The sequence below is a fragment of the Melitaea cinxia genome, chromosome 6 (genome assembly GCF_905220565.1).
Source record: "Melitaea cinxia chromosome 6, ilMelCinx1.1, whole genome shotgun sequence".
Lineage (NCBI taxonomy): Eukaryota > Metazoa > Arthropoda > Insecta > Lepidoptera > Nymphalidae > Melitaea > Melitaea cinxia.
Window position 1 is genome coordinate 5,189,630 of NC_059399.1, and position 8,955 is coordinate 5,198,584.

An 8,955-nucleotide genomic window follows, 5' to 3' on the forward strand; every position below is an offset into this window, starting at 1 on the left:
CATACTTAAACTAAAAGCAATTAAAACACTATACCCTTATAAAATATCCCAAGAGGATCTAAGAGCGCTTTTTCATTCAACGATAAACTCTGACTTCAGCGATATCATCAAATACCATAACGTACAGCTCGAAGCCAAGTAATATTACACTCAAGTAGAGTTATGTTGACAATGAAGGTAGAATGAAAGTTTAAATTTCTTGTATCATTTTCACAGATCATGATTAATTTATGCGCTATTTAACATATGCTTCGTTTGTATTTCAGCTGTTTAGGATATATGTATGTTTGAGTGGAAAGCTTTAGACTTCTATGTATCGAATCAGTAACGTGTGATTAAAATGTTCAAGCACAATGACAATATTGATGTCGCTCCAGTGAATCGGAGACTAAATATGGCTGCTTACAATGTAATAAATAAAAGAAACATATTGTGTTTTTCTTCACTGTATAATAATTATACATTTTTGAAAATCTTTTCTGGAATTTCTAAACCAAGACCTATAAATAAATGCTGTATTGTATTTTTCATAACCTGTATTGTAAATGAATAACCAGTCAAATGGTTGTAATGAAATCAATGACACGGCAAGAGATTTTTCCGCTCGCACCCAAACTTTACCGTCAATTACTTTATTTTACATATTCCTTTTTTGTTCTTTTCAGTACTTTATTTCTGTACCTAAAAATGTCTTAAAAAAGCTTAAGACTCATATTCATTAGACGAAAAATCACTGTAACACATTTAGTTAGGAGTCAGAAATGTGAGGCGAAATTTGACTATGATGACATGACATCTTCATCCATCTTCTTCTCTCACCCATTAAGCCAATTAATCGATCAATCTTCTCTCACGGATTTTTAAGTTTACAATATTTAGTCGACTTATCCGTATCAGTCTAAAACTTATTAATATGTATGTACCTACATTAACCTTCTCTCTTCGGAGAGTGTTTTTAAGTTAACTTTAATAATGCCTATGTAATGACTTCTACCTAAATTGAACAATTTTTCTCACAAACAAACACAATGATTACTTTTCATCAAATTGCGTACTTGCGTACGCAATCTGATGAAAAGTAATAATCTGATCCGGTATCAGACTTATCGTTAGCTGTCGAGCGGAGTCGGAGTGGAGCAGATCTAGCGATAAAAATAGCGAAACATTTCTCCCCTCATAAATGCAAATATTTAAGTAGAATTTGTTAAGATAAATTAATTATTATTAATAAAGGTTTGTTTTAGTTTTTATTTTTTATTAAAGATTTTAGATTACAAATGAACGCTATTTTTCCGTATGTTACAGCCTTATTTAATTTAAGGGTTAAGGGTGTCTAACATCTTTTTTTTTGCTATTTTTTTGGATTTTACTTCGCTATGGCAATATCTCTGTTTTTATAGTACAAATATTAGACACTTAGGTACTGTAATGTGTATTATTATAATAACACTGTAACAGGTGAATTTTTTTAAACTGGAGATAGCTTAGATGTTTATTAGAAGATGAACTCAAATCGATCTTAATATCAAAATGTATCTCTGTTTATTTCTAGCTTGGCCGTATATAGTGCCAAAGCTATACGATAAATTTATACGAAACTAGGCTATATTTTAGTTTGTTTAACTTTAAGCCGTTTTAATATTTTATTTTGCAGGCTAGCGAATAGGAAATAAGAAATAGCGAATATAGGTGCGGGTACTCGGTTATTGAATTCAATTAAAATAGAATATGCAATGGAAATATAAGGACCTCTACTATATCACGTTTTATCCGTGACATACTTGAAATGTTTGAAAGATCAAAGCATTTAAATAATAATAAAAAAAATGTTAGTAAAATATTTGTCCTTAAAAGTCTAAAATTCTGACATACAAGCAAAAAAGCACTTATGAATTTAAATTTATTTCTTAAATATTATTAATTCGTAAAGATCGTGACGATCTTGCTCATAATATGAGTAATTACTATTTTATTCATAAATAAAGGATAAAGTAATATTTACATTTTAACTGCGACTGTATAATTAAAACTTTAAAATAGCGGTAAATATTACATAGTCTTTTCAGAACCTAGTATATGAGATACTACATTTATATGAAATATTATTTCCGTTATTCTATCTACATTAATTATATTCTATTACAGTTCGCTTCATGTTTCTGCAATTAATGTTAACTCATAGAACCAGTTTTAGTATATTTTAGTAATATCATTCAACTCTTGAAAATACTAATTATAAATAAATGCTGTTTTAGAACCAATTAAACTTGTTACTTTTTGCTAAATCCCTCAAAGACAAACTTTGAAAATACGTTTAAAAATTGATAATAAAATAATTAAGAAAAGAGAGACAGCAGTTTTAAAAGCAATACTAAAACTAATAAAGTAATTTTCCGCTTTTTATTATTTAAGAACTTTTTTTAGACTAAATAAATAAAAATGAATGTTGCTAAGCGCATAGCTCGATAATGGCTCGACCAACTCGGCTAATTTATTTCTTTGTATGTACCTAAACCCCACGGGGCCACGGAATGTTTTTATATAAAAAAAATGACAGAACGAAGTCTGTCAGGGCAACTAGTAATAAATAAAAAAGTGATTAAAAGTAACCTTTTAGGTACCTTTATGGAGTACATACTTTGGAGGTAAAATGTAAAAAAATGCAAACTCAATTTCGACTATATTACAACTTAAAGTACTCATTAAGGAGTTTCATTACTAATATTTGGGCTTAATCAGATTCTCGTTTCCGCTTCCTCCATTTGATCTAATGAAAAATATTTAAGAAAATAAAATTTTAAAACGCTGTTATTTGTATTTGTTTGTATCCATGATACCATCATTACTTCACCCTTTTTATCGCTGGGAAATGCATTTACGCCTCACCGCCCGGAGGCGACGGGAGTGTGGGGCTCCCGGTGCGGTCTAGAACCCACAGGTCCACGAGATCGCTAACGCATGCAACCGTGACGCCCCGACGGTAGACCCGTATCATTACTTCACCCTACATCAATGAACACATCATTACTTTAACTAGAACGTGCCACTGTACTTCATTGTTACCAATCTAACGTAAGGTTGCCAAAATTTAGCTCAATCGAATACCCAAATAGCTTGTAAATTTTAAATCGGGTAACTGGAATGCAACAAACAAATTTAATGTAACCTTGCGAAAACGATATGTTAACCATATAATAACTAATCATAATTACGTAAATGCTAATTGTAGATACAAAATCAGGTCTTTATAGTCTACTATATAAATAATAAAATCTAAAATAAAATTAAAATTTAAACTTACTTTTTCTCCTACTTTCAAATTAATATTTATTTTTAACTAGGTGCCCGGACAGACTTCGTTCTGTCAAAAGTTAATAGTACAAATATATATTTTTTTAATTTTTTCTTTTCATATTAAAAACCTTCCATGGGCCCTAAGAATAAATTAAATAAAAAAAATAAATTAGCCGAATTGGTGGAGCCATCAAGTAGAGTATCTCAAAATAAATTTCAATTTAATTTGTTCTCATATAAATTTCCATTCCTACGTCTCGAAGTACATGTTTCATACACAACAAACATCGGATAAGTATTTAAAAATTAATTTCAAACCCCCTTTCATTTAATTATCGTTGTGCTTTTATTTGATGTGTAAGAAACTGCTGTAGAAGTGATTTTTATTTACTCAGAATGCTAATTCAATATTGTCTATAATATTTCTAATACACATGATGGCATAGGAAATCTTCAATTTTATATTTTAGTCCAGAATTTCAGAAAATAGTCTTCATCGACTCCTACTTTTAATTTTAATATGCAAGTAATATATGACAACGAAATATTTTATATTAGCCTATATAAATAAAAATGAATGTTGCTAAGCGCATAACTCGAGAATGGCTCGACCGATTCGGCTAATTTTTTTTTGTATGTAAGGCCCACGGAAGGTTTTATAAAAAAAAAATACTTTTAACTTTTGACAGAATGAAATCCGTCCGAGTAGGGCAGCTAGTTATAGATAAAAGTTTAAGTGTGGATAATTTACAATAAATAAAATATATTGATATCAGTAAAATATACTTTAAATTCAAAAGCAATGGGTCTTGGGAAACAAGAAAGTTTGAGTTTCTCTGCTTTTCGACCTTTCTTGTATTTTACAACAAGATTAATTCATAATACTTTGTTAGATAAATGTATGGAACAAGTGTTTTGAGAGTGGAAAATTATATACAGGAAATTAAACTTATACCGAAATTCTGGAACCATTTTATGGGGAGGTAAAATGAGAAAATTTTCATAACAATGTTGTTCATTAATCATTCTCGTGACAAACCAGGCTATGCTTTTATGGGAAATATAATTTTCGCGCAAGCAATCAATTATGATTTTCTTATCATTTTAATTAAGATCATTTATAAAAGAACATAATATTGTTAGTTTATATAATTGCATTTAACCTGTAACATCCCACTGCTGGGCATAGGCCCCTTTCTACGTGTAGGAGACGGATTGGAGTTTAATCCACCACGCTGATCAACTTGAGGTTGGCAGATATGTTCCCTATTATGAGTAACGATCGCTATCAGATTTTTATGATAACAACCAAGACTGACGGCTTAATGAAACGCTCCGATACACGGTAGGGAGTCCTAAAAGGGTAAACATCCAAACCGGATATAAATTTTTTCTACAAATACAAACAATTCATCCTGAGCGGGAATCGAACAAAACAAACACAAAACCATTGGTATTTTTTGCGACTACACGAACCACTACACCACTGTTCTTTGTTACAGTTATCGAAAATCTGCCAAAAATACCAGGAGGAACTCAAAACATATACTGCCATATTTGTCAGGTAATATCTAAATCTAACGAATAAACGCAATAGTTCCAAATTAGCAATGTCGGCAAATGTACTTTTTTAGTTGATACTATAAAGAGCTCATATTTTATTTGTTATTTACTTAACCTACAATTTACCAAAATACTCTTCAACATATTAGTACATTGTAAATATTGAAAATACATCACATGCAATATTATGATAGCATACTATAAATGCACTCTGTGGCTACGGCAGTAAAGAATATAGCCACCCTCTCTCTTCCTGTGGCTGTCGTAAGAGGCGACTAAGGGGTAAAACAGTTCTACTACCACTTTAAACTTAAAAAGCCGACCGATGGCGGGATAACAATCAAACTTCTGGCTTTGAAATACACAGGTCGAAGGCAGGCAGCAGCGACTTCGGTGCGATCAAGCCAGCCCTGCTGTCACCAAACCACCTACCCAGGGTAGAAACTATGGGCAACAACCATGAGTTCATGCCATTTTTGGTGCGAAATTGAGGAGGTCCATGTCCAGCAGTGGGCTACCATAGGCTGAAGTGATGATGATGGCGACTATTAATGTTATCATGGTAGCATTAATTGTAACATCCTATTCAACATCCACAGGAGGGTTAATCAACCAACCAGCCACTGCGGATTGGTGAATTCCCTACTATGAGTAACGATGAAGACAAACAGGACCGAAAGCTTAACGTGCACTTCGAGGTACGGTGGGGAGACCCACAAGGATATGTATGCAATTATTGCATGAATGAATAGTAAAGTAAGGAAAGTGTACATTTACAAATGCTACTTAAAACTTTTATATAAATCATTTTTAGAAGATTAAACTTCGCACCTCGTTGTCTTAACTGTTGACGTTATGGTTCATTTATCATTCAAATAAATGAATATGCGGTTCAACGGGGAAATCGCTTTTAGGTCAACTATGAGGTACTATATATAAGTCTGGCCAACATTTTACTGCCTTTGTTTCTATGATACCATTATTTTAAAGGAAATAAAATTGAAAAAAAAATGTGTGAGTGAGCTCCAACACGCAACTGGAGTTTACCCCATAAGAATTACCGTGATATTTAAAAATTAAAACGTTCTATAATTTAAATCATATTATACGATTAATTAAAACAATAAATTTCTAAAATCGAAGCTTAAATTGACCATTATTGATTGCTATTCAAATCGATACAGTAAATGCTAAAGCGCTCTAAAGCGTTATTTTCCAGCGCCACTCTCTACGTCAGTGCTATGGCATTGTTTTAAAAGATTTCCCTCTCTACGCTTTTTTTTCACACTGCACGCCTTATATCGCTTCTTAAGGAGTAAACAAATAATATTTATAGAAGCATCAAATAAAACGCGTAGGTATGTATTTTTACGCATCCATCAAAAGAGTCTCTTTGGGCATTGAGTACAAACATTTCAGTTATCCAATTTCATTTATACGTCACAAAACAGCTGGATGGCTGTAGCGTAGCGAATTGAATGTAAATAAAGAATGAGTCGAGCTATCAGCGAAGTGGACGAATAGCAGTCGTAAACTCAGAGCAAGGGTTGATATCCGAAGTATTTCAATTTGACCTTATTGTCCTTCCTTGAGATGTTTCTTTATATTTTTTTTTCGTTATGCTACCGTAGGAATTATTAGTACCGTAGGGATTAGTAAGGATTATTCGTTTACAAATGTAAAAATGTACCTTTTCAACGTAATTATTAACAAAAAATACACATAAATTTACTTTATGAATTATACTTTAATACCTAAATGGCTTCCCTTTAAAACAGCTACTAAACTAAACTAAACTTCAGTTTTTAATAAGATCTTATTGAGTGATATAAATAAAACACATAAATAAATAAATAAAAATACTATTTTTAACAACTACGTTTCCATCCATCTTCACATCATTAAAAGAAATGTAGTAAAATAAGATGAAATTACAGGCGAAGTTATCGCTCATGTCAAAATGTTATTTCGCTTTTTACGGTAGACAATTTAATTTTCGTAAGGTATAAAATCGAGACGAACGCCCGTCTAATTTAACGAAATAAGTGTGAAAGATCCATTTTATATAAAATTTGTATTGACGTGAAATTGATATTAATATAATGAAGCAAAAGACTTTGCTTGTATCTTAAAATAAATTTATTCAGAAAATCTTTTATTTACTAATATATATATATATATATATATATATATATATATATATATAGGCAATGCTATAGCATTCCAAGTCACTTCACATAAGCGGATGAGCCATAAACGTCAACGTCAACGCAGATGGAACTTGCAGATAGTTACCTAGGTCAACAAGAGCGTATATTACACTAAGAAGATTATATTAGTTAACAAATAATGGAGAACTTCGAATCTTTGAAACATCCAATATGAAACTAAAAAAAGAATAATTGAATTATGTGTTTAATGAATTACATACTAACTTTGAATAATGTTCTCTCTCCCAAAGAAATCACACTGAATTTCAAAATAAATATTAATTACGCATAGTACCTATTCAAATCATTTCAGGTTTCATTTAATTCAAGAATTTTTCAGTAGTTTCATCGAAAAAATATTTTAATGATGCATGGCCAAGATACAGAGACGTAACGATGAAATATATTTATTGGAACGAAGTTCCTTACGGCAGGCTTGACGAGTTTTTTTGTTATTTTCTAAAATACTAAATTTCCTAAATACTTTTATGTTCTTAATTAACAAAATAAAAAAAAAATCAAGAACTAGAAAATATATATAAAATTCAACATTTTTTTTTCAAATTGTGTTGCTTCTATACTATCCGAAGGAACTTCGTTCCTACCTGGTGTCCCATGATACCACATTTTTTTTTTTTGTATTCAGTATCAATTACATTGGGATCAACAATTTTTTTTCAAAATTTCTCAAGCGTATAATAACTAGAATTGATCACAGTTTTTTAGTTTTATTACAAGTGCATACAGGCTATAAAGTATAGATATTTATTTTAAGCAAACCAACATTTAAGTGTATGATTAATTATTAAAATTTTATTGATTTTAAATAATTAAGTTAAAAAAATAACATATTTATCAACAAGTTGTGTAAAAATATATTTTATGTTTTCACGCCGACATATAACATGGGAATAAGCCAGAACTAGAGATATGAATACACAGTCACGTAAGAATAGTCCCTTTCGTATGTCCCTACAGTACGAGGGAGTATAGTCCCTTTTCCAGTTACGAAAAATCGATTCGCCCTAGGGCAATTCAAAAGATTCCGATTACGAATGACATGGGTTATGAAAGGTGCAGTAATAGGGTTTTTCAGTTCATCTCTGAGACCCTTTTATAAATTAGCAACCTTTTCCACATAATCTATTGATCGTTTGGATGGCGGTCAAATAGATGTTTTCAATATACTTATTCGACATTCAAGTTTTCTTTCGACTGATTAAACCAGAGATAGATTAAAAATACGAATAAATATACGACTATGCCAATAAAGGTTTGCTGTTTCATATTTATAGCCGAAGAATCTAAACACAAAAAAAGATTTGAAAGATTGGTGGTAGATATACATATAAGACCTTCGCAAAAGTATAGTAGACGCTAGTAGATTTAAATAGCCTCGTTGTGGTATAGTTCCCGATTATTATTATAGATAACTAACAGTGATCGTAACTCATAGTAGCGAAATTACTCGGTAGCCCGGTTATGCCACGTAGTGAATCAAGATCCAGCCCTACTCCTATATGAAGAATTGACCAGTAGTTGAATATTATCAGGTTAATTTAAGTTCAAATACAATATTATGTTCTAACTTAAAGGAGTAGAGTTCCACATATATAGGCAAACATTTGTCGTGGTGTGGGCGTTTCTGATTGTGGATTGTGTTTTTCCGGACTCCCGAGTCAGAAGTAAATTCTACTAGTAGTCATTGATATGTAACGTTTATTTATTTATTTATAATATTTGATGTTACAGAATCGGGCAGGTATATAAAATGGGTAAATCCATATAGTACTTCCATTATTATATTTCAGATCAAACAGTATCACGGTTATTAATTCTGTGTAGAAATTCCGAGACAGGAATCTGCGAAGGAGTCGTAGTTCGTACT